At 39.1% G+C, this 26,587-nt stretch overlaps 1 protein-coding gene across 10 annotated transcripts in view; it reads left to right on the top strand.

Annotated features, from left to right (window-relative positions):
- Window positions 1-26,587, top strand: part of LOC122541001 (CYFIP-related Rac1 interactor A) — a 216,710-nt gene that overhangs the window by 89,719 nt on the left and 100,404 nt on the right. For 4 of the 10 annotated variants that reach the window (XM_087977589.1, XM_043677442.2, XM_087977590.1 and 1 more), the window contains exon 3: window positions 10,521-10,623. The exons of the other annotated variants lie outside the window; for them this stretch is intronic. The gene's annotated coding sequence lies outside the window, so the exon portion shown is untranslated. The remainder of the gene's footprint in view (window positions 1-10,520; window positions 10,624-26,587) is intronic. 10 annotated transcript variants of the gene reach the window in all.

Raw genomic sequence — 26,587 nt, forward strand, 5'->3', positions numbered from 1 at the left:
TAAAAAAAAGCAGTTGATCCTTTTCTGCATTTAATGGCATTCCAAGTAGTCAGTTTCACAGCTCTGTCAATCCTGCTATTTTGTCACCTGGTGAGTTTCAACTGCCTCACCCATTGGAAAGTTCACCCACAAAATGCAGGCTAAATTGAATTGGGCTATTGAGCACCCTATAAATCTTTTCTACTGTTCAAAAAGTAAATATTGCTGTCAATTAACTGCACTCTATCAAAAAGTACTTCATTGATGGCTGAGCTTGGGAAGATCAATCCTCCTGCACCAAATGTCAGCTTTTACCCAGATTTGGATATGAGCTGAATGTTTTCACTGTTATAACTTTATAATACCACTTTTTATAGTATTTTTGTGAGGCATGCCCATGAGAAATAAATACTGGGTATCCAAAGCTTGTGTATACTGGATGATTAAGGATAGCAATGAGAAAATAAGGAAGAAAAAGGAGGCATGTGATGCATACCAGAATATTAATAGTGGTGGGAATTACGAAGAGTATCTTAAATGCAGGAGAGAGGCTAAAGCTGGAATAATGAAGGTAAGAGGAAACAAGAGGAAAGGATGACAGGCTGTGCTAAAGTTAGCATTTGTAATGTGTTGCCAAGGAGAGTGATTGAGGTGGGTACCACAGGAGGTTTCAAACAGTAGCTGAATATATATTTGAAAGTGATTGATTTAGAGAGCTCTGGGAATTGGAACTAGCTGGGTAGCTCTTTCCGGAACCAGTGCAACATGTGGGCTGAATGGACTTTTCTGTACCGTAAAACTCTATTCTGCATAAAGCCCCAATTAAGATTGTCTTGTTTATCATTTCCCCATTTGAAAAAAATGTTCGCACATTTTCAAGTATTTCCCGAGAAACACCGCTTCCTCTGAATCAGGGTAATCAAAGTTTTGGCTGTCACATGTTTTAACTGCACAAGGCAGAATTTCCCATTTTCAGTTAATGTTTTATTGAGTGAGATTCATGGTATCTGGTCCACCATGGCTCAGAAGGATTTTCCTCTCACGATCTTCTGCTGTTCAACTCCTTAATTGTACAACTGAGCTTTTTTGTTGCCCATCTCATGGAATCACACTGCTGGTGATGCACAAGCACTCCCCACTGCTGGGGTCATTGTGTTCGTATCGCTGGCACCAAGCACAAAAACCCAGCTGGGCACTATGTGCTCAGTAATAATGACAGTGTCCCATTATTATTTCTGAACACAAGGGCTCAAAAGGAAACACATTTAACCATTAGGCGGGGACCAGGATTGCTGATTGAGTGGAAGGTGTCTGACCATCTAATCCCACAGAAAGCCATGCCACCAGCCCCTGCCAACCTGGACTTTGATAGCGGTCTGAGTCAATTCTGTGTCCTGGATTAAAAGAATCCTGAGGGACAGGATGTACATGTATTTGGAAAGGCAAGGACTGATTCGGGATAGTCAACATGGCTTTGTGCGTGGGAAATCATGTCTCACAAACTTGATTGAATTTTTTGAGGAAGTAACAAAGAAGATTGAGGGCAGAGCAGTAGATGTGATCTATATGGACTTCAGTAAGGCGTTCGACAAGGTTCCTCATGGGAGACTGATTAGCAAGGTTAGATCTCATGGAATACAGGGAGAACTAGCCATTTGGATACAGAACTGGCTCAAAGGTAGAAGACAGAGGGTGGTGGTGGAGGGTTGTTTTTCAGACTGGAGGCCTGTGATCAGTGGAATGCCACAAGGTTCAGTGCTGGGCCCTCTACTTTTTGTCATTTACATAAATGATTTGGATGCGAGCATAAGAGGTACAGTTAGTAAGTTTGCAGATGACACCAAAATTGGAGGTGTAGTGGACAGCGAAGAGGGTTACCTCAGATTACAACAGGATCTTGACCAGATGGGCCAATGGGATGAGAAGTGGCAGATGGAGTTTAATTCAGATAAATGCGAGGTGCTGCATTTTGGGAAAGCAAATCTTAGCAGGACTTATACACTTAATGGTAAGGTCCTAGGGAGTGTTGCTGAACAAAGAGACCTTGGAGTGTAGGTTCATAGCTCCTTGAAAGTGGAGTCGCAGGTAGATAGGATAGTGAAGGCGGCGTATGGTATGCTTTCCTTTATTGATCAGAGTATTGAGTTCAGGAGTTGGGAGGTCATGTTGTGGCTGTACTGGACATTGGTTAGGCCACTGTTGGAATATTGCGTGCAATTCTGGTCTACCTATTGGAAAGATGTTGTGAAACTTGAAAGGGTTCAGAGGAGATTTACAAGGATGTTGCCAGGGTTGGAGGATCTGAGCTACAGGGAGAGGCTGAACAGGCTGGGGCTGTTTTCCCTGGACCGTCGGAGGCTGAGGGGCAACCTTAGAGGTTTACAAAATTATGAGGGGCATGGATAGGATAAATAGGCGATGTCTTTTGCCTGGGGTCGGGGAGTCCAGAACTAGAGGGCATAGGTTTAGGGTGAGAGGGGAAAGATATAAAAGAGACCTAAGGGGCAACTTTTTCACGCAGAGGGTGGTACGTGCCTGGAATGAGTTGCCAGAGGATGTGGTGGAGGCTGGTACAATTGCAACATTTAAGAGGCATTTGGATGGGTATATGAATGGGAAGGGTTTGGAGGGCTATGGGGCGGGTGCTGGCAGGTGGGACTAGATTGGGTTGGGATATCTGGTCGGCATGGATGGGTTAGACCGAAGTGTCTGTTTCCATGCTGTACATCTCTGATTCTATGACTCTACAACTGTTCCACAATGCTGAAGGAAGGTCAACAACATTTGTGCCGTGCACGGCCAAGAGCTCTGATTTTCTTTCTGCTGATTTACATTCACAGGGACACCACTCGTTTCCACTGTGCACACATCTCCATAAGATTCATGGACTATTTCTCTAACTTTTTAAATGCATTATTGCTCAGCGTCAATGGCATGAAAGTGAGAAAGGGATCTTGGCCTCACTCCAGATTCCTCCTTTCTCACAGGGTTACAGGATGGAACCAGGAGGCCCCCACAATAAGGAGCAACCATACACAGAACCCCCAAAACTTTGAGATATTTTAGAGGTGCCTGGCCCTCCATCTCCCCTCTTTTATCTGTGACATAAAACATGTGGAAGTTCAAACTGAAGAGTATGAGCCTCTACTTGAGCAGGATACAGTTAGCAGGCTTATGCCCTCTAGGCCTAAATGCCCTCCGGAATGGCTAGCTAAGGCTTCTAGGCCAATGGGACCAACCACCGATCAGGCTTCCTCCATCCTAGTTCTGGAAATCAAGATTGTACTTAGTTGTAATGGGAGAGAGAGGAAAAAGTAAAATACTGAGGGCATGTCGGTAGCACATTCACTTGCGCTCTTAAAATTGTCTCCAGTGGTATTTAGACAACCCACAGGTGAAAGAACTTGTAATGGCCAAGAATTGCTCATCTCTTTCAAGCACCTGACTCCTTAACTGCAGATGTTACCAGACCTCCGGAATGCTTGAACTGAAGGTTCAGGACTCCAGCGACAGATGATCTGCTTTGACATCCAGAGCAAACAAATGTTGGTCTGATGACATATGTTTTTGAAATAAATGTTCAGCCCTCACAACCATCACAATGAAGCTTCATGTTATGCTCCATCATAGAATGGGATGAAAGTATTCCAAGGTCATTGTCATAAGGAGCACTCAGGTATGTAATCTTGTTCCATTGTACTTCATTAAGTTAAAACTAAAGTTTTAATGCTAGTTTGGGAGTAGAATTCTACCAGTAAGCCATCATTGAACACATCTCCAAACTGGCCCCCTAAAAGAAAACACTTGTAAATCACTTCCTTCTAAATCTTGTCCTTGTGCATTTAGATTTAAGTTTGAGTGTGTGGCAACTGCGAAGTGTTGTCTTCCAGTGCTAGCTATAGAATGTATTTGGGAAACAGGAGGTATAGATTCAACTTTGAAGTATCTTTGCCAGATTACAGTTGCTTTTCTGACATTACAATGTGCATATAAATTTCCTCCATGTGATGCTCCTGAGTTCCTGGACTTCAAAAAGGCATTTATGGACGTCCAGAGTTGTTCATATGGTTCCACACAACCTATGGGGAAAGTTATAACTCATGGAATAAAAGGGATAGTAGCAATTTGGATACAAATGTTGGCTGAGGGACAGAAAACTGAAATTTAATGTTTAGTTGATATTTTTGGGCTGGAAGAGAATTTGTAGTGGAATTTCCTTGGTTTTGGTATGAGGATACTTTTTTCCTGATTTTATGCAAAATCTAGATCTTGGTGTGTTGCGGGCAATCTCAAAATCTGCAGATAACAAAACCTGGGAGAATTGTAAACTGAGAGGAGGATCATGTAGAATTTCAAGAGGACATTGATAAGCTGTTGGTGGATAAGTGACAGATGAAGTTCAATGTGGACAACTAATAACTTTTGTTTGAAGAACATGGAGAAACAGTACAAAACAAAATAAACTATTGTAAAATATCATCTGCAAGAGCAGAGAGACAGTGAATGAAGATGGAAGGACAGCAGAGAAAGTTGTTAATAAAGCATATTGTGTAATATGTTCCAAAGAGGAGATTTAATAGAAGTTTTCAAAATCATGGAATCTGGACATAATCATACAGTCAGAGATGTGTTGCACAGAAACAGACCCTTCAGTCCAACTTGTCCATGCTGACCAGTTATCCTGAATTAATCTGGTCCCATTTGCCAGCACTTGGCCAATATCCCCCTCAACTCTTCCTATTCAGAAACCCATCCAGATGCCTTTTTAAATGCTGCAATTGTACTAGCCTCCACCACTTCCTCTGGCAGCTCATTCCATACACGCACCACCTTTAAGGTGTAAAGGTTACGCATAGGTCCCTTTTAAATCTTTCCCCTCACCCTGGACTATGCTGTCTAGTTCTGAACCCTTTCAAGTTTTGAAAACCCCCTTCCGATAGGAAGGTGACCAGAAAAACTGTTCCCGCTTGTTAATGGATCGAGAGCCTCAGGTTCCTGTGCTGTACTATTCTGTATCTATAACCAGAGGGTATAGTACAAGTCTCTTGCAAAAACAAAATGAGGTGAGACAAAAGTTTTTACACAGTAGATGGTTAGGGTACAGAATGCACTACCTGGAAGTGTGGTGGAAACATGTCCCATTCAGGAGAATATTAGATGACTATCTTAAACTGCAGAGTTACAGGGAAATGGCAGAAGATTGGCACTAAATTAATATGCTTGGAGAGCTGATGCAAATATGGTAGACCAAATGGCCGCCTCCTGCATTGTTACAATTCTGAGATTGTTTGAGGCCAAGATTTGGAATGTACTTTCCAGACTATGAATATTTAGCCAGTGATGTGAAAATTGAACCCAGATGGGTGGCATTACTGAGTTGTCAGAGGCATGATTACTGCAATTACCCCAACGAGGTTTCCAATTCCAATAGTTTTCCTCTATCTCCAAAGAGAAAAGCAGCAACTCTCTTTGCCATGTTGTCCACGGTGAGAGTCATTCTGACATGGCAAGGTTCCAATTTCATGTCCATGTGAGTAAGTTTCGGGCTCTACCTGAGACTTGATGATTTCTCCCTCTGATCCACCCCTCAACCCCATTATGGTGTTGCTGCACTAAAAAGCAATGTAAGATGTAGAGCTGCCTATAACTGTACTAAAGATTCTGTTTGGTAGAAAGTAATATGACTTAGGCAGAGGCTTGCGACCTATAAGCCAGTGTTGAAATTAATGTGTTTGTAGTAAAGGATGCAACGTGCAGTAGACATAGGGTTGGCAGTTTCCAAGTAAGCACAAGGTAAGTGACTACTGAGAAGCAAGCTAGAAGCAAAATGCATAGGTGTCCCAGTTTGTAAAGTGACCTGGCAGAAGTATGCAAATCATGGTGTTTCTGAGCCTTAGAATCAAGTATTGAAGGGCTCAAGTGGTGTTTGAGTTGGTCTCAGAGCAGGTCTCAGAGCATGTGTGATGAAATGGACAGACTAGTGGTTTTCCTCTGTCAGCTTGCAAAGGCAAAAAAGGCCAAGGAGGGTCCAATCTTGGCATACAGCGGGGATCATCACTGAAGACACAGTACATTGATGGTTGGGTCAAGCAAGTAGTGAACTGCAGCTTCCAGGTACCCAGTCTCTTCTCCATGTCAGGAATTAGCACCATCTGGTTTTGTGAGGAAGAAGAGCAGAATTGAAAATTGCATTCAAGTGAAGTGAGTTTATAGTGTTGTTTCACTAAGGTAGCGCACATTAGAAATTAAGCCAAACTGTTCCTACTATATAGAATTTCTCAATTTATCTGTCTTTTAGATACAGGTTGACAGGACAGACCAGGCTTCTGTGCTTAAAATAATTATTATCTATTTTAAATACGGTCGATAACTGCAATTCTGAATCATTGGCATATGACTCTTATAAATACTCTGAACCTTTTGTAAACTCCCTTTTATGCATGTACAAAGTCAGAGTTGGGAAAAGAAAATGGGGTTATGGGTGGAGGAGAAGATTGGGAAGGATGATCAGAGCGCTGTTTTTTGTATTTCTTTGTCCAGATGCTTTCATTTCTTTGCAGGAAGCACAAGGTAACTGGTTCATACTTATGAAGTTATCCAACTTGTTAATTAATACTCACAGCTTTGTGCAACTGCTTAAGGAAAAATGAACTAGTGTTCTTCTTCAGGCTTAGTTTTTACTGTAGGAAACAGTTCCTGACCTCGCAGAGATCTGGTATCACATTCACAGCCTCCAGTTGTTCAGCTGCCTAGGATCTAAACATACAGTTGCTGGCAGGCAGAAGGCTTTTGTCATCAATAACTGACCACTAGTCCGGAGACCAGTCAGCTATATGTTGCCATGTGAATATGCATTTGAACACAGCCCTTGACTGCAGCTCATCTGTAAATCATCTTCCCCTACTTGAACCAGCAATTGGGTAAATAATACTTGCAACAGGTATTAGTTTAGTTGCTTTTGAAAAGGCCAGCAATGAATCAACAATCCTTTGATTTTTATTTAAAGCCAGTACTTTTGCCATTTCATTCCAAAATTAATAATAGAGAAGGCATAATATTTATATTAGCTATTAATGAGATGCAAATGCATGAAAGTAAGGTAGATGCTGTTCAATAACGAGATTCTAAAGTTGCAGTTTAAGGCACAAATGAGAAATTTCAATTCATCTTTTGATTCTGATCCTTTTCATTATTTTGTTGTTATCCCAATTTTTTTGTCATTGCTCATAACACATTAGGGATGCAAGGTTGTTAATCAAGTTTGTACTACATATTGCCATGCCCTTTTTTGCCATTGTGTTTGCGTTTCCAAGTTCAATACTGTGTTATGTGTATATATCAATCCTTTCAATGTTATTAAAATTAACAACATTTTTTGCTGTGAAAAGTCATTATTTAATGACTGAATTTAATTTTGTATAATTGAACTGAATGGCTTGATGTGAAGTAGTTTTAGTTGCACTTGTTATACATTAATACATCGCATCTGCAATTACAGCAGGGCCGCAAGAGTTTTCTAGTATTGTTACTGGAAGATCCTCACCAGTCAAAAGTACATTGAAAATTTGGCCAAGCCCTGTTTTCAATTTTCCAGACTAGTCAAAATTGAACCTTCGCCTCAGGCGACTGACTGTGTGGAGTTTGCACATTCTCCCTGTGTCTGTGTGGGTTTCCTCCGGGTGCTCCGGTTTCCTCCCACAGTCCAAAAATGTGCAGGTCAGGTGAATTGGCCATGCTAAATTGTCCGTAGTGTTAGGTGCAGGGGCAAATGTAGGGGAATGGGTCTGGGTGGGTTACGCTTTGGTGGGTCGGTGTGGACTTGTTGGGCCGAAGGGCCTGTTTCCACACTAAGTAATCTAATCTAATCTAAATTTTGGGGTTTGTGGATTGTGAATTTGCTGTGCTTAACTGAACACCTATTGGGAATTCTTATCAGGACATTCTTACATTCTCAAAATATTTAGAGATATTTGGAAGGAGTACTTGTGTGAAAACTAAAACTCCTCTAGAGATATCTTGAAAGTTTAGCTAAATGTTAAAGACTGCACAAAAAATGTATGTTTGCTTTGACTTTTTGATTACCTTATTTGCTATGTTAACTCTTTTGACTCTGTCTATCTGTGCTATGAAGAAATTAAACTTGTCTGGTAGCATAAAGGTTTTTAAAAAAGGTGTGCACATTGGAATGTTTGAGGCAAGTAAGATTTGCACTTTGGTGTTAATGGTTGAAGAGTATTTTTTTTGCTGCTGTAGGTTTAGAAAATTTATCAAGATTGGTGATCACTTGAGGTCCATTCATGAGGTAGAAAATTACAAAACCTCACCACAGTGCATCGACTTATTAGGGCCATATTTCATTTTGTGCCTTCACAAAGTTTAGGTCAGTGTGCTGATACAATGAAATCAGCAACGCATATCTGCCATTAATCATGACTTCTGAGTGAGCCAGTAAAATCTTGTATGGCTTTATAGTAACAGGCATCATTATGGAGACCACATGTGAAATAATCCTCCAAGAACAGATTGAGTTTTATGCAAGAAAAATGCCTTCCAGTGAATTGGACAATAATCTGACCTGAGCTGCAAAAGGCAAACATGGTACAGAACAGGGGTTAGAGTTTGATAATAGGCAGCTTTTTATATAGGTGGAGAATGTATTTTCAATTTATTTGATTACTTAATAATTACAAGTACACACCACTGTACAAAGAAAATAAAGGCTTGTCATACAAAATAACACACTCTGTTCTCAATCAGACAACATTCAAGAGCACTTGCAGTGCAATTGGAATTCAATTCTCAAAATTAGCAGTACGGATTCTAGAATCAAATGTAATGAGAATAGAAGAATAAGATCCTAGGGAGTGTTGCTGAACAAAGAGACCTTGGAATGCAGGTTCATAGCTCCTTGAAAGTGGATTTCCAGGTAGATAAGCTAGTGAAGAAGGCATTTGGTATGCTTTCCTTTATTGGTTAGAGTATTGAGTACAGGGGTTGGGAGGTCATGTTGCGGCTGTACAGGACATTGGTTAGGTCACTGTTGGAATATTGCGTGCAATTCTGGTCTCCTTCCTATTGGAAAGATGTTGTGAAACTTGAAAGGATTCAGAAAAGATTTACAAGGATGTTGCCAGGGTTGGAGGATCTGAGCTACAGGGAGAGGCTGAACAGGCTGGGGCTGTTTTCCCTGGAGCATCGGAGGCTGAGGGGTGACCTTATAGAAGTTTACAAAATTGAGGGGCATGGATAGGATAAATAGACAAAGTCTTTTCCCTGGGGTTGGGGAGTCCAGAATTAGAGTGCATAGGTTTAGAGTGAGAGGTGAAAGATATAAAAGAGACCTAAGGGGCAACTTTTACACGCAGAGGGTGGTACGTGTATGGATATGGGGCGGGTGCTGGCAGGTGGGACTAGATTGGGTTGGGATATCTGGTCAGCATGGACGAGTTGGACCGAAGAGTCTGTTTCTATGCTGTACATCTCTATGACTCTATGAAACAATACTCAATAGTATTTAAATTGCTGTTCTGGTTGAAAGGAATAGTTATGTACATAAAAGCTTATACAGCATGAATGTAACCTAGAAATTCTGTTGCCTGATAATAGATCTGATAGCATGCAAAAATTCAAAGCTTTGAATGCATTATTAAGTCCAGAATATTCTAAGACCATAAGATATAGGAATAGAATTAGGCCATTTGGCCCATTTAATCTGCTCCACCATTTGATCGTGGTTGATGTTTTTCAACTCCCATTTCCTGCCTCTTTCCGTAACCTTTCAAGCCCTTCCTAATCAAGAACCTATCTATCTTTGTCTTGAATACACTCAATGACTTGACCTCCACACCCTTCTGGGGCAGAGTTCTACAAATTCACCTTCAGGTTGAAGAAATTCCTTCTCATCTAATTAACATTTTGTGAGGAACAATAAAAAAAGTAATGTTTTCCCTTGTGACGCCAATTTAAAGGCAATAATGAAAGCATAATTTGTTAATATGCCAGAATTCTATGTTTATTGTATGCCTAAAAAAACTTCTGCTGTTCAAAACCTCTGACTGAAATACAAGCATTTTCTGATTTGTGCCGTTGAAAATATTTAAGCTAAAAGCACTGGCTTTTCCGTTTGGAAGTAAAAGAAAAACTAAATACACGTTATGTCATAACAGTATTTCCAGTCTTGGAACTCAACACCAAGTTTCAATATGTGGTTGACCTATTTGTATATAATGGACGATTTCTAGATCCTTTTTATAAGATGTTGAGAGCGACAGCAATGCTCTTTGATGTCATCGACACAAGCTATTTCCTGTTTGAATGATTTTTTTTTAGCTGCAGGTTGAAAAGGTCTCTAGTACCAAGGACTGCATATATTAGTACAAAGCCAGCCTATTTAATATCTTTGAGAGGCTTGTCTTTACAGAACACTTCTCATGCCCCCTGCCTCCGTCACACTTCTATGCAGTGCCTATCAGACCCTGACTATTTGCTAATTGAAACAGTTTTTCTCACATCGTCCTTGCTTCTTTTGTGCATCACTTTAGATCTATGCCTTTTCGTTCTTGTTTCTTTGAGGAGGAGGAACAGCTTCTCACAATCTGGTCATGTGGAATCTTTAGTGCCCACCTAAATGATTGGAACAGCCAGGTGAGAAAACGCAAATGGCATTTTGTCATAATTTAGACTGACATTTCAATGAAATAATGTGCTCCCGTCCTGGCATGGGGATTGATTCCACAGTTGTCTGACTCATAAGAAAGTGTGAGATGTGTGAAAGCATTGAGCTATGCCTCATGTGAATGAAGTGTGAAAGTACATACAGCTGGAAATGCAACAAACCAGATGTGGTTCTTTGCAAATAAACCGTTACTGGATTGTTTATACAGAAGCAAGTATTTAAAATGACAATCTACTGCATGCTAAGATTTAGTCTTCAGTAAATTTAAAGGTAGATTGCCACTAAAGCAAAACAAAAGTCTACCGAATTAGAACCTTTCAAGGAAAGTAAGGTTTGACCTCTATTTATTCAACATTGTGGAACAAAAGTCATTGAAGACCTTCAATGATCTTTGTCTGTTTCGACAAATGTTTTACTGTTGGTGTAATCTGATACATGCTTGGGTCCAGTGTCAGCATCTTGTCCTAACAGCAAATGGAGTTCCTTACTTTATGATACAGTAATATTGTCCAGAATGCCTGATCAATTGCAGAAAACTGTTTAAAAAAGCAGTTGTCATTGTCTTTGAAGATTGTTTTTGCATGTACTGCAAGTTAATGCTACTTAAAGAAAATAATAGATTGAGACGTGTTTGAAAGTAAAGTGACCTATTTCTAGAGTCTGAACCATGCGGAAAGATTTATTGAATATTTAGAAGTCATTTAGGTTTGGCAGTTCAATTCATTTAGGACTCAGTTGAGATTATACTGTTTAGTAACATGACTGAAAGACTTTACAAGGAATAACTGAAATCTTACAAGTAACAGTATAATCTAGTTGAATTCACTATTTAAAAAAAAACACATGGTGACATTCTGTTATAAAATTATTGAGTGCCTTGTTTCAAGGTTAGTAAATTTTTCAAGCCAGTTTTGAAATTTGGTGATTTGGTGAGAGAACAGTGCGTGGGAAATAATGTCTCCATGAACTTGATTGAGTTTTTTGAAGCAGTAACAAAGAGGATTGATGAGGACAGAGTGGTAGACGTGATCTATATGGACTTCAATAAGGTGTTCGACAAGGTTCCCCATGTGAGATTGGTTAGTGAGGTTAGATCTCATTGAATACAGGGAGAACTAGCCATTTTGATGCAGAACCAGCTGGAAAGTAGAAGACAGAGGGTGGTGGTGGAGGGTTGTTTTTCAGACTGAAGGCCTGTGACCAGTGGAGTGCCACAAGGATTGGTGCTGGGTCTGCTACTTTTCGTCATTTATATAAATAATTTGGATGTGAACGTAGGAGGTATAGTTAGTAATTTTGCAGATAACACCAAAATTGGAGGTGTAGTGGACAGTGAAGAAGGTTACCTCAAACAGGCCAATGGGCTGAGGCGTGGCAGATGGAGTTTACTTTAGATAAATGTGAGGTGCTGAATTTTGGAAAGGCAAATCAGGGCAAGACTTATACACTTAATGGTAAGGTCCTAGGGAGTGTTACTAAACAAAGAGACTTTGGAGTGCAGGTTCATAGCTCCATGAAAGTGGAGTCGCAGGTAGATAGGACAGTGAAGAAGGCGTTTGGTATATTTTCCTTTTGTTGGTTAAGTATTGAGTATAGGAGTTGGGATGTCGTGTTGCGGCTGTACAGGACATTGATTAGGCCACTTTTGGAATATTGAGTACAGTTCTGGTCTCCTTCCTATAGGAAAGATGTTGTGAAACTTGAAAGGGTTCAGAAAAGATTTACAAGAATGTTGCCAGGGTTGGTGGATTTGAACTATGGGGAAAGGCTGAATAGGCTGGGGCTGTTTTCTCTGGAGCATCGGAGGCTGAGGGGTGACCTTATAGAGGTTTAGGAAATCATGAAGGGCATGGATAGGACAAGCAGAGAGTTTTTTCCCTGGGGTAGGGAAGTCCAGAAGTGGAGGGCATAAGTTTAGGGTGAGAGGGAAAAGATGTAAAAGGGACTGAAGGGGCACCAGTTTTCATACAGTGGGTGGTGCTTATCAGGATTGAGCTGCCAGTGGAAGTGGTGGAATCTGGTGCAATTGCAGCATTTAAAAGTCATCTGAATGGGTATATGAATAGGAAGGGTTTAAGAGGGATATGGGCCAAGTGCTGGCAGGTGGATCTAGATGAGGTTAGGATATCTTGCTGGCATGGCCAAGTTGGACCAATAGGTCTGTTTCTGTGCTGTACATCTCCATGACTCGACAACATTCTCATGTCCTCTTTTCTGCATTGCAGTATTCGGAGTGCATGCAAATCACAGCATTTTTGTGCTACCACTTTATTAATGTGGCAATTCAGAGTCCTAATTCAGAATCCTCCATTCAAATCAACTAATAATTTACATTGTATGACTGCATTCTTTGTTTTATTTTATGTTAGTTAATTTATGTTATTGGATATTTTCTGGTGGGCAAAATAACATTGAATTATGAGAAGGTGACTAAATGTCTGCATTCTGTTTGCTGTTCTGCAGTGAACTGAGTGAAGCAGGGTTGAGTGAATATTCCAAAATCACTGCTGGCCTTTATTCTCACTTGCATCAAATCATGCCAGCTGTGCTCCGTTGGTATCACTCAACTCTGGGCAGGAGGTTATGGGTTCAAGCCCCATGTAAAAGATTTGAGCTCTTAATGAAGGCTGATATTAGAGTAAAACTGAGGATGTGCGGCACGTTTTAGAGAATGCTCTCTAGGATGCAATGTATAGCCGAGGCTCTGGCTACGCTGCACCCCCCTGCCGCATGTAAAAAAAATCCCTCGACACCATTTGAAGTAGGACAGGTCAATTATCCTAAGACTTTTGACCAATATTTATCCCTTTAGTCAACATCACAAGAACTGATTCTTTGGTCACTGTTGCATCTTTGTTTGTGCAAACTTGCACATTAATTGACTGATATCTTACAGCAATGACTAAGTTTGAAAAATACGTAATTAGCTGTATAGCACTTTGAGATGCCATATGATTGTGAACAATGCTGTATAAATGAGACCATTATACTGAAAATGTATATCTCTCCTATTTTCTTCCAATTTGTAACATCATTAACTTAACTTTAATATAGAGGCCTACCAGAAGAGTCTGAAAACAACTTTGGCGTTTATAAGCTTAATGATGGTGAACCCATTCCTAGAATCTTCTTTTCTATGATGTTCCATCCTTGTGTGACTAAAGAAAATGCTTCTCAGTCTGTTACAGGTGGTTCTCCTATAATTCTGGAGTTGCGTTCCAGCAAAACCTTGCTTAACAGAAAAATCACTTAATATAAATAATAGGGCCTCTGGGAAAAGTGGGATTGGGGCAGTTTGGCAAAAAATATCACTAACAATCGCTCAAAAATCACACAAAAGTGTAACACAAAGTAGAGCACAGTCTGAATGAAGGTTTGCATCATATTTATTAATGAAACAAAAGTAAATTTAACACAGTACATTTAAAAAGTGTAAGAAAACTGCTTTCTGAAAGAAGTGAAACTATCACTGTATTCTAACAGATGAAAGGCTTAACAGACAATCACTTCAATGTATAATTTCAGTTACATCACGCTGCAAATTTTTGCTATAAATTCTGTGTTACGATCGAGCCCTCCACAATCACCTGATGAAGGAGCGGCGCTCCGAAAGCTAGTGTGCTTCCAATTAAACCTGTTGGACTATAACCTGGTGTTGTGTGATTTTTAGCTTTCTGTACAGTACTTCTCTCAGAAAGCAGCTGACATTCGCGCATGCACAGAAGGGCATGAAAAGCAGCACATACATCGCGCATGTGCAGAACTACACTGACATCGGCGCACGTCCAACCAGTGTGAACGTCGATGCATACATAGAACAGAGTACACGGACTGATCCCTGCTGGAATTGCATTATTGCCAACAAAGATAAGCATTCTCAAAAATACCATTCCCCAATTCTTCAACAACATTATGGACACATTGTGCTGCTGAAACGCACGTTATACCAGAACTACCTGTTCTTTACAACAGCTTTTTAATAAACGTTACTGAGCGAAGGAAGTATACAGTGCCCATTTATGGTTTGATTTTATCATCATTTATTAGTCAGCTGCGTATTTGCATCTGTTGGAACTGTCATCATGTTTGATCTCTTTCCACACTAAAAATACTACACCCACCTTCGATGTTTCCTTTTGATCAGTTTGGAGTAACAGGTACTCAACTGCAGATAATATACAGGCTGACAAGTGGCAGATAACATTTGTACCATATAAGTGACAACAAGTACTGATTATATTTTTAAAATTCTTTCATGGGATGAGGGTGTCACTGACCAGGCCAGCAGTTATTACCCAGAGGGCAGTTAAGAGTCAACTACATTGCTGAGTCTGGAGTCACATGTAGGAAGACCAGATAAAGATGGCAGTTTCCTTCTCTAACGACATTAGTGAACCAGATTTTTTTTCTGACAATTGACAAAGGATCTATGGTCATCATTAGACTCTTAATTCCAGACTTATTTTGTTTTAATTGAATTCATATTTCCCCATCTGCCGTGGTGGGATTCAAGCAGGGTCCCCAGAACATTACCTGGGACTCTAGATTAACAGTGCAGTGATACTGCCATGAGGCCACCACCTACACTATATTGAAGAAAAAAAGTCTAAGGCGTAAGATTTTCTATGTAGCGATTTTATTGTCAAAAATTACACTACTGTTGTCACAATGACTAATGAAAAGAATTGTTAAGAACATAAGAAAAAACATTAAGGATACCGTACTATATCACGCAATATGACTCTAGTATAGTTTGGGACAGTGTGCTGCACTATTGGTCAATATGCGTTTAAAGTTCTGTACTATTCTTCAAATTTTAAGTTCATTAAGATTGACTATTTGATAACAAAATTGAAATAATTTCCTATAAAATTAGCCCCTATTCTTCAAATGAGGCACATTTTACATGAAAAATATGAAATGCTGTAGTAACATTTGATGATTTTGCTGGATTATGAATAGCAGAAGTCTGACTCAGGCATTTTTGGAAGGGATAGAATGAAACAAGGGCAAGGAGGAAGGATTTACAATTTTGATAGTACAGACAAGTTGACTCTCAAGATCTTGACAATATAATTTGAGAGATTTTAAATGCATGCTGTACATCTTAAAGCCTACTGTGTCTGTAATCGTAGTCCTGAATGCCTTCCTTTCTATAGTTTGTGGTGCACGATAAATTTAGTATAATGCTAAGAAAATGAACATTTTGAATTTTTCTGTAGTTTAAATAATTATTATCCCTGTTATGTCTGAAGGTATTAACTCCTTGCTGGGTTACAGATTCACGGACATTCTCTTTCTTCATCTTAAGTGCCCTTTGTTTGCCCTTACAATTTGTGTTGACAAACTGCTCACCACAGGGGACATATCAGCAAAAGGTTTCTCTCCACATACAACTACTTCTATAAAAGGTCACTGAATAACAATTGGGAGCAGGAGCTCCAGCAATTAATGTCATTGGCTGATTGCACTGCAGCATTACAGACAAATGAACATGACCATAGCCCTGACTGCACACTGCATGGTGGAACTGTTGAAGCAGTCCAAGGCTCACAGCCATGAGTATATGTGTACTTTTATCAAAGTTATCCAACAGAGGGGTTTCAATAGCCAGTGCAACTTTGTATTGTGCCAAATTTTACAATACTCACCAATGTCTTGAACCTATGTCACACCTTATGTTTGCTTTCAAATGCCTTGTAAATTTAATAATCCAATGTCTTGTAAATTTGAATAATCTAATAAATTAAAAATAAACTAATGAAAGAAGGTTTGCATCGCAATTTGCATTTCTGTCGTTCTCCTGGTATAGAAATCGTCATCTTGAAATGATGCACGGGAAGAGGGAACCTAAAAGAGGGAAGGAGGGAGAATAATAATTAGGAAAGAAAAGTGAAAATGTGCAATAGTTGAAGAAGGGTTTAAAGCTTTTGATATTGGAAAATATGTGCTGGAAATGCTGTTAGTAGGAGGCCCAGAGGATGAGAATGGTTGTAGCTGAAACAGCTATTATTGAAAAATAGGTACAGAATGACATGAAGAGCAGCTTCTGTACAAGGACAAAATTGCTGGAAAAGTTTGCAATTACACAATGGATTCAACTTTGAGGGAAATGGTTGTGTAATTAATCTGACGCTTTCCTGAAACTTAGGAATATCGGAGTAGGAATGGGCCATTCAGCCCCTCCAGCCTCTCCAATATTTTAGGTCATGGCTGATCACCTACCTCACTTTCTATTTTTGTGCTATCTTGTATCCCTTTAGGTTATCAGTACATGGAAAAATGTCGATTTCTGTCTTGAACATAATGAATAATGGAGCTTCCATGGTCTTCAGGGGTAGAGAATTCCAAAAAGAGTGTAGTTAGATGAGTTGGCCATTGAGTGATACTTCTCCCTTTCCTTTTCGCCCAGCACTTAATTGCTGAGGTGGAAGGTCCACTGATGACAATAGTTGCCAACAATCCAGACCTATAATTGGTCAATTAGCAACCATTTGATTATCTCAACACCTCACAAGCCCAGTTATATGTCTTATTTCAGGTGAGGAAAATGGCTAGTTTCTCAACTGGGGAACGAGAGTAAACCTCCTGCGTTGGTTGGGGAGGGAGAGAATGTCCTCAATTTATCCCATTCTGGAGCTAATCAAGAACAGTGAATGGGGGATGCGAAGGTGGCAGCTGAATGCTATTTCCCTTGCATATGACTACCACCCATCTTCCCCCATTCTCCTGTCCCCACAATTTGTACTCTGCAAGACTTGAAAGAGAGAGACTACCTTCTTACTGTTAGATGCTCTGAGGTCCAGGCCTCGGCAACCTGAAAGCTGCCAGCCTCTTGTTGACCAGCAGCCTCTGTTGAGATGAGACTTCAACCTCAAGGCCTATGATTTAACAAGTGGTTTGCTGACCCAACCGTTAGCTGATTGGAATGTGATCTGACAGATCTTGTAGTTGGCGAGGGCAGAGTCACCACTGAACAAGCTTGCCCTGCGCTTGAGTGCTGAATAATTAAATCTTTGTCCAAATAGTGGAATTTTAAAAAGGGTCAGGGTCTTGATTGAAGGAAACACACAATTTTGCACCTCTGGCCTCCATGCTACTTCTGCACCGGAAGGTCAATTATAATGAATTGTCCTAGTCCTGCTCCAACTGCAACTTCCAGTCAATAGTGCAGGCAGCTCATGTTGATCTGGCCACATCCACACACAACTGCTCAACGAGGAAAATGATCACCCTGCACAAGTCATTTAGAGTTATGCAACCTTTGATTTTGAATTGTTTCCACAGAAAGGGCCAAGAGACAGGAGAATATTTAGTCTTGACCGAAAAGATAGTTGTCGTTAAGATTAGCTGGCATCAAGTTCATCTAAAACTTTGCAATTAGATTAACTTTAAAATAAAGTTTAGGACACTTAATTAGATGAGTGCTTTCTTTAAGTATTAAGAATTCAGGTGTTTGCAAATATAGTTTAACTTTATATAAAATTTTAACAGTTTTCTACTGTTGAATGAGCCGCATCGCTGATAGGTCTTTCAAGTCTTGCTTCATTCGTAAAGGACTGAAGCACCACAAGATTTGAGGTGAGCAGCTTTCTCCTATCTGCAGGTAAAACAAGTATGCTTGGCTACTAGCAGGATACATCTACAAAAATAGAGAGCTACATCTGAAAGTTAAGTATAAATGAACAGGAAATTTGTTTTTGGGAGACAGCTTTGTAAAAATATGACATTGCTGCCATCTTAACATCTGATAAACTACGTTCTCATTTTTGACGTATTTTAAGGTAAAGTTCTGAAATATGTCATTTTGGTGACCAAAGTAATTTGCATCAGTGTTATTCTGCATATAGCAGCATTTAAACTATCTGTGGTAAGATTCCTAACTGATGTTAGAACCACAAGAGGCTTTAGTTTCTAGGTGTAATTTCTCCATTAATTTCTCTGTGTTTGTGGATTATTTACTCCATTTACCCTGACAGTTTTACTATTTTTGATGAAATTATAGCAAACTATCTATAATGGTTTATATGCACTCGTAATATTGTTCAAGCTGCAAATAAGTTGCTATGTAACAGAATTTCTTTTATTTACCTGGTCACTTAATAATTTGTCACATGAAGGCTATACTTTCAAAGATTTGGCATGCTGGACTTGGAAGGGTCTGACTTCAAAATGTTTGAAGCATATTGGAAGTTCCATTAAACTGTTTGTTTTTGTGGTTAAATAATGTTTCTGGAACAGTTTTATCACATCACTGAACGGAGACCAAGTTTGTTATGCTGGTGGGATGACTGACTAGCTGTGAAAAGTTAACATTATCCAGTTCCATCGTTAAGCATAATGCCAAAGATACATGCTTGGGGAGAGCAAAAGTTGTGTGTTTCCCAGTAGAGAGGGAGAGTAACAGGCAATGAATTGCATGAAAGCTCAGGAACTGAGCCAATTCAAAAATCTTCTATAAGAAGAACCTCTAATGAAACTTCTACATCATAAATGCAATAAGTAAGACAGCCTTTAAAAAGAGGTCTCAGAAAATAAACTTCCACTGTAGGTGATGGAAAGATGAGGACCATTTTAGGTGAAGTGAATAGTTTGAGCAGTATTACTGACTGTACTTTCAGTATTCAGTGTATTATGATGTCAGCTTATTTTACTAATGGATAAGTAAGAACCCAGACCAAAATCTGGCTGGTTAGGTTTATTTTTTCTCTAATTTAAAGGGACAGTCTTTCATTAAAACATAACCTCTCAGAGCTGCAGAATTAGGTTTAACAATAAAATAGAAGTCTAGTACACTCACCAAACCAAGCTATCTAAATATAAATATTTCCAAATGTATGGCTAAAAAAAAACTATCTATACTCTAACACCATCACTTTATACCTACTCAATACCAGACAAATTTCCCTCCCCCATTTAATCTGTAAGTTTTGATGTAACTGCTTTTCAGCTTTGGTTTTGTGAGCTGCAAAGCTCTTTTCCCTGGATATTCACACAACCGAGATCTTGGATTTTCTCTGTCCTTTGATAATCTGCAGAGTTAAAGCAAAAGATTCCTTAATTAATGAAAACACAAAAATAAACTAATGTCTTTCAGTATTTTCTCTTAAACTATTTTCTCTTAAACGTCTATTAGCATTGGAAGAGTTGACAACCTCTCTCCTCCCCCGGCACCCCCCCCTCCCAAGTCATCAGCACCCTAGCACATATCATGGTTCAGGAAAGACTGACCTAGTTAAGTATTAGACTTCTTCCCCAAAATAGAATAACACCCATATGACATTAGTTTAAAATCCAAACTTGTGTGTGTGTGTGTATGATACACCTTCATTGTAAGTGTTGAGGTTTGTAATGGTTAGGTTGACAAAGTGGTAGAGGTACTCCTTGTCAGTCTCCAAATCAAGTGAGAATCTATTTTAAATGAATCACAAAAGCATTTAGGCTGAAGGATTCTATTTAAAAAAAGTACTAGACTGAAGAATTGAGCTGTTCCAATTTCTGAGAACTTTATCTTTGGCATTAATTGTACTGTTGGTCAATTGCACTCATTTTATGTTGCATTAATTTACCTTTTGGGAGTATAGTCAATGAAAGGAAATATTCAAGTTACCTCTGGTAGTAAATCATGTTTGAAACTCTTGGTCTAACATTTGACATTTGATGCTATTCTATGCAGCAAAAGGAATGTTTTACATTACATCTTACTGTTCAATATAAGTAGTAGTTGAACAGTAGAAAGTGTTCTATTGCATGTTGTGTACAGTATTTGAAAAATCACAAGAGGAAATGTTTGCAGATTTTATTTAAGAACATGTCCTTGTTATCAAAACAGCCTTGAAACAACACGACAAGTTTTGGATGGTCTAAGTGATTACCTGGGAGGATGCAGAGATGTAGTGTGGTTAAATCCATGTTGTTGAGACTTAACTCATATTTTGTACTGTGCATTGCTTTCAAAAGGCAATTCTGTTATGAGTGACGACCATCAGAATGGAGTCAATTGCATAAAACATTTGAAGAGGCAGAACAAGCATGACAGGCTGGATGGCCTCAGTTCTATTTATTTCATTCTATAGTTATTTTATTTGGTTTGTCATTATTTAAAATGCATTGCTACCTTTCTTGCTCAGGTGAGAGCAATGAGCTTGCACTCAAGAAATAGAAATCATTGTCTCATCAAATTTAACAGTGTATGTCAGGGAGGAGAATTAGTTTCCAGGCATTAATTGCTTAGCCAGTGAAATTACAAAAGCATGATTTGGACAAGGAGACTTTTGCATTGCTCAAATGCACTTTCCAGTGAACTGAGGTTTTCCTTGCAAATATGTTCAAAGGTTCCGTCCTGTACAGTAGAACAGCATTTGGGAGGAAAAACTAAATTCAGGTAGAATAAAGATGAAGCTGTTTTGTTATTGCAGCAATACATTTGTACTGTGTTACTGCAGTTTGAAGTTAGTCTTGTGAAGACTGAACAAAATCAGACATATATTCTGCATACCAGATATGAGACAAGTTTGCATAAAATTCTCCTACTCCCGAATTATAGTTTGGCTAAAACATGTCACATATGTTGATTATTACCGTGTCTGATTATTCATGTACTTGAGGTATATGTTTACAAGCTGCATTGAGTTCATTTTTCTTCTATACTCCTGGCCTGCAAACCATTTTTCTTCTATCATTAAATACTGGCAGCTCTGCACCAAGTATTTTCAAAGGGTGAGCAAGGTGACCTTTCCCAGTAATCTGCCAGTACAGTTTTGCAACTGAACTTTGGGAGGTGTGAGATTGTAGTTAGTTTAACTTTTTTCCAGTTTTTGACATTGTTCTTGTTGTAAAATGCTTTCTCTGTGCTTGTTATTATTGACAATAGTACTACTGTTGAGTACTACTATTACTACTGAGACAGCAACTCATTATTTAATAGAATCGTAGAATTCCTGCAGTGTGGAAGCAGGCCATTTAGCCCAACAAGTCCATACTGGCCCTCCAAAGATAATCCCATCCAGACCCATTCCCCTACCCTATTACTCTACATTTCCCATGACTAATGCACCTAACCTACACATCCCCGAACACTATGGGCAATTTAGCTTGGCCAGTTCACCTAACCTGCACGCCTTTTAACTGTGGGAGGACTGGAGCACCTGAAGGAAACCCATGCAGACACTGGGAGAATGTACAAACTCCACACAGACAGTTGCCTGAGGCTGGAATCGAACCTGGGTTCCTGGCGCTGTGAGGCAGCAGTGCTAACCACTGAGCCATCGTTCCCCACCCCCCCACATTTGAAGAGAACCTCAAGGGATTTAGGAGGAGAAAAGACTATTTGGCTTATTGATGCATGAATATTTCCTGTTGATATTGGACTGTATTTTGAATCACCTCCAAGAAGACATTAAAGGTAAAAACATTCAGTAAACTACTCCAATGCCCATCAATGTACCCTTAATGCCACTGTGACTATACTTAATCTTTAGTACTGAGAATCAAAAGCTTATGTTTTCTACAGCTCTAAATGCTGCATCATATACAATGTGGTGCTTGTTCTCTCCTGAGGAACCAGGAAAGCCCAATATTTACATTTTCAAAGTACTTTTGGAATAAATAGTTACCGGAGGGATAGAGGAATATTTGATTAACGATGTTTCATATTGAGCCACGAGAATTTTTTTTAAAATTCCATCAAACTATAGCAGTGTAAAGATTTGAAAAGATTCCTTGTAAATTTAAAGTAATATGCAGTGGTAACAATCTCTGTCTTGCTCTCACTTATAGTCTTGTGACTAGCATTCCTAATATTTAAGTAGACAGGCATTATCCTGAAGCAGACCAAAAACAATGGAGTCATCAGTAAACATTTTTGAGCTGGGTATCCTATCAATAATAATGGGTTGAAAGCAAATAAATCTAGAATAGTTTTACCTTATCTTGATCTAAGCAATAATCAGGTGCTCCATAAACTTAACAAAGATTCTTCTAATCTAATTAAGATGCCAGTTTTCAAACTACAATCCACAGCCACCCAAATGAGTGCATGATTTTTTTTCTTCTGGAAAGTGTAATAATTTGAGGTTGTCATATTTGATACATAACAGTTTTGTTTCTGTATTTCAAGATATTGGTGGTCTTACCAATGCCAAGGCATGCAAGGCTATGGGTCAGATGCTGGAAAGTGGGATTAGAATAATTAAGTGGTTATTTTTGACTGGGACAGACTCAGTGGGTTAAAGGGCCACCTTCTAATGCTTTAGATCTCCATGACTGCATGACCTGACTTTATACCATCAAGAGCATTTCAATAGCATATTTCTTTAAGTGGCAGACTATATTTTGGAAGCTAAAATGAATCATAATATGACATTTCAAGCATATCCTCTCAGAAATGTAAACACAATTGCGTTAAGGGTTAATATAATTTGATCATGTGCTTTTCCATTTGTTTTTAAGATTTCTTTCCTTGCAACTATCTTACATTTGTTAGGGTTGGCCCTTACCTCCTTTGGTATGTCAATCTACATGTGATGGAAGCTCTGACAGTGTGCTGATTCTGACCTGTCATTGCTCTTAACCCATTGCACAAGCCAATTCAAGACCATGCTTTACTGCTGCCATCTCTATTAATTAGTTAATTTTGAGTTTGTATAACTAATCACTAATTTCCCATCACCCCTCTTCACCACCTCTCCAATTTTGTACAGAGGGAAGGAGAGATATCTAATGTCGCGAAAACCCCTGCATAACGTGTTAATGGAATATGTAAAACACTCATACTCACTCATTGTGAAAGTAACCTCTGGGGAAACCTGACTCCCATAAATGTGTACAATCATGAGAGGCATGGATAGGGTAAATAGACAAGGTCTTTTCCCTGAGGTGGGGAAGTCCAGAACTAGAGGGCATAGGTTTAGGGTGAGACGGGAAAGATTTAAAAGAGACCTAAGAGGCAACTTTTTCATGCAGAGGATGGTGCATGTCTGGAATGAGCTGCCAGAGGAAGTGGTGGAGGCTTACACTTACAACATTTAAAAGACATCTGGATGGGTACATGAATAGGAAGGGTTTAGAGGGATATGGGCTAAGTGCTGGCAATGGGATTACATTAGGTTAGGATATCTGGTCGGCATGGACAAGTTGGACCAGAGGGTCTGTTTCCATGCTGTACATCTCCATGACTTCATGACCAGCTGTTAAATCTATATTTTATCAACTGTTGAACTCTTATCTGTTAATTAAAGATATTGTCCGTTTGTTGTGGTTCCAACTCCTTGAGTGTAGACTATTCTGCACAGCTATCAAAATACTTTTGTATTTTGTATTTGACCACAATTTGCATGTCTGCTTTTCATTTTTGGTATTGTAAAGTCCAGGCGTTAGCGCTTAATGTAGGTGCCTATTATATTTTCAACTTCATTTGCCACAAAATGCATTTTGTCGTCTTGTGAAAATCAAGAACACAGACTGATAAGATTATTTTTCGAAATCTCATGGCGTTGAACTACCATCAGGTCAGTGTTTTATTTTAATACTGAAATGCATGATGTAGGTGAGAGACGCTCCAAAATCTTAAGAGAAACTAATAGGAAATATCTCGATAGAAGTAGTAAGTGTATATTTTGGGATATTTCCCACTACTCTTTTCAGTAATCGTGTCAAAACAGGGAAATCATGCATTTGGAGAAGTTTAGTAGTACAGTAGAAATCTGTTGAAAAGTGAGCCAATTCTTTGTCAAGACATAAACTGCTTAACAGTGCTGCACTATGCCAGAGTATACAGAAATTAAATTCATTATAAAAACAAACACCGGAAGTACTCATCAGCACATGAAAAGATGCGGGGGCGGGGCAGGGGGGAAAAAGAGCTTAGTTCAGGTCTGTGGTGTCGACCTTCCATGAGAAGTGTAGATGAGCATCTTCTCTTGCGGAAGTAATAACATTGAATATGGAAGGAAATGGGGAAAAGAAACAAAAAATGGCCATTCAGTGTTATTTTTATGAAAGATTAGAATCCTGCAATGTGATTACCTCAAAATAACAAGTATGAATATAAGAGAAATGGGATGAAAAAGATGCATTGTTTAATTTGGATGTTGAAATACAAATGGAAGAAATTGACATGTAAGGGAGAACATTAAAGTCTAAATTTAATAAAAGTAGTGATCGGACATGTTTTGCAGAGAGTTTTGGTCAGTGTTTCCCTTTGGACACAATTGATTAATTGGGTGCAACTTGCACAGAAATTGCAATATCACGTTTTCCCTGAAATTGTTTACCCATTGCCAAATATAAAATCTATAAACAATTGCAATCAACATCATCTATTGCTGCCATCAGGCAGAATATAATTTTTTTTAGAAGAATAGTGGCCCAAAAGTTCCAAAGATCAGACAGTTGTTATTGTAGCCTAGATGGGAGAATGATTGCAAGCTTTAAAGGAATTGTCTAGGTACTTAGAATTTCTGTTGCAAAATCCTTCTGCCTGGAACCCTCTGAAAGTCTCCATTTTAAATTGGAAAGTTCAGACTATCCTGATGAAATTAATTACTTCTGACAAGTTAAACTATTTAAATACATAATCAGTAACTGCTGTGTTAAACTGGTCCTATATTTAATTCACCTCCCTGCCCCCCCCCCCCCAAATATTGCATCACCTACTTGTCCGCTTTCCTACCTTGCGTCCTGGCACCTGATTCAGTTTGCACCTAACCCCCTTCCACCTTGCATTCTAATCCTTTTCTACTTGATATACTGTCCACTTGGCACCTTCCCTGCTACCTATTTGGCATCTACCTCTTGCTCATATGCCATCATTATCCTGGCACACTGCACACGACATCCTAACCCCTGGCACCTTGCCCTTACCCACTTGGCACCCTACTTACCTGATATCCTATCTTGAAGGAATTTTAAAACTATATTGAATTGTTTACTAATTACAGTTCTGTACAACAGTAGTTTTTGTATAAAATAATATTTGAAAGGTTCTTACTAGTGTCTCTATACTGAAGAAGTTTGGTTTTAAGAGTCTTTTTGAAGGCCCATAAATGGGTGCTCTCATCAAAAACTCACCGATGGATATTCACTTAATCTGGGGATGTTATCTGTTAAACTTTGTTTACAGCATATATCACTTAAATAATAATGCAAATTTGCCTTAAATAAAACTTTCCAGCAGATAGAGCCTTCCCACTTGAACCTCAATTGACTACTCGGCGAAGCAATAATACAGGAGAAAGTGAGGACTGCAGATGCTGGAGATCAGAGCTAAAAATGTGTTGCTGGAAAAGCGCAGCAGGTCAGGCAGCATCCAAGGAACAGGAGAAACGACGTTTCGGACGTCGATTCTCCTGTTCCTTGGATGCTGCCTGACCTGCTGCGCTTTTCCAGCAACACATTTTCAGCTCAGAAGCAATAATACAGTAAACTTCTGAAATTTTGAGGTATATCGTTTTTGCCAGTTTGAGTGCCAGCTAAAACAAAGTTTGCTGTCTTAATAAAAGAATCCTTGAAACCCACTGGATAGCTTTAGATTCTGTGATTTCAGAGAAAATCTAACATATACTGACCAAGAGTCACTGGATCCGAAATATTAACTTTGTTTTTCTTAAAACAAATGCTGCCAGACCCACTGGATTTCCCTAGCACTTTGTTTTTGTCTTACTTGTACTTCAGTTTCACTTTGAAGATATCTCAGTAATTTGTGTCAGCCACTTTCTGTACTTGTGGTTTTGAAATTCTACCCATACCATGTAATTAATTTTCTTAATTTTTCATTCCATAATGCATTCCTTCACATTTATTTGTACTTATATTTTACTTGCCAGTCTGCAAGTTTTCTCGTGCTGTTTTGTATTATCTTTCATTCTTCTTTATTGTTGGCCCTAGGTTGGTATTATCTGAAAATTTTAATTTTGGGTTTCTTGTTCCCAAATT

The sequence above is a fragment of the Chiloscyllium plagiosum genome, unplaced genomic scaffold, assembly GCF_037043375.1.
Source record: "Chiloscyllium plagiosum isolate Xiang-an unplaced genomic scaffold, Cpla_swu_hap1 HiC_scaffold_3, whole genome shotgun sequence".
Classification (NCBI taxonomy): Eukaryota; Metazoa; Chordata; class Chondrichthyes; order Orectolobiformes; family Hemiscylliidae; genus Chiloscyllium; species Chiloscyllium plagiosum.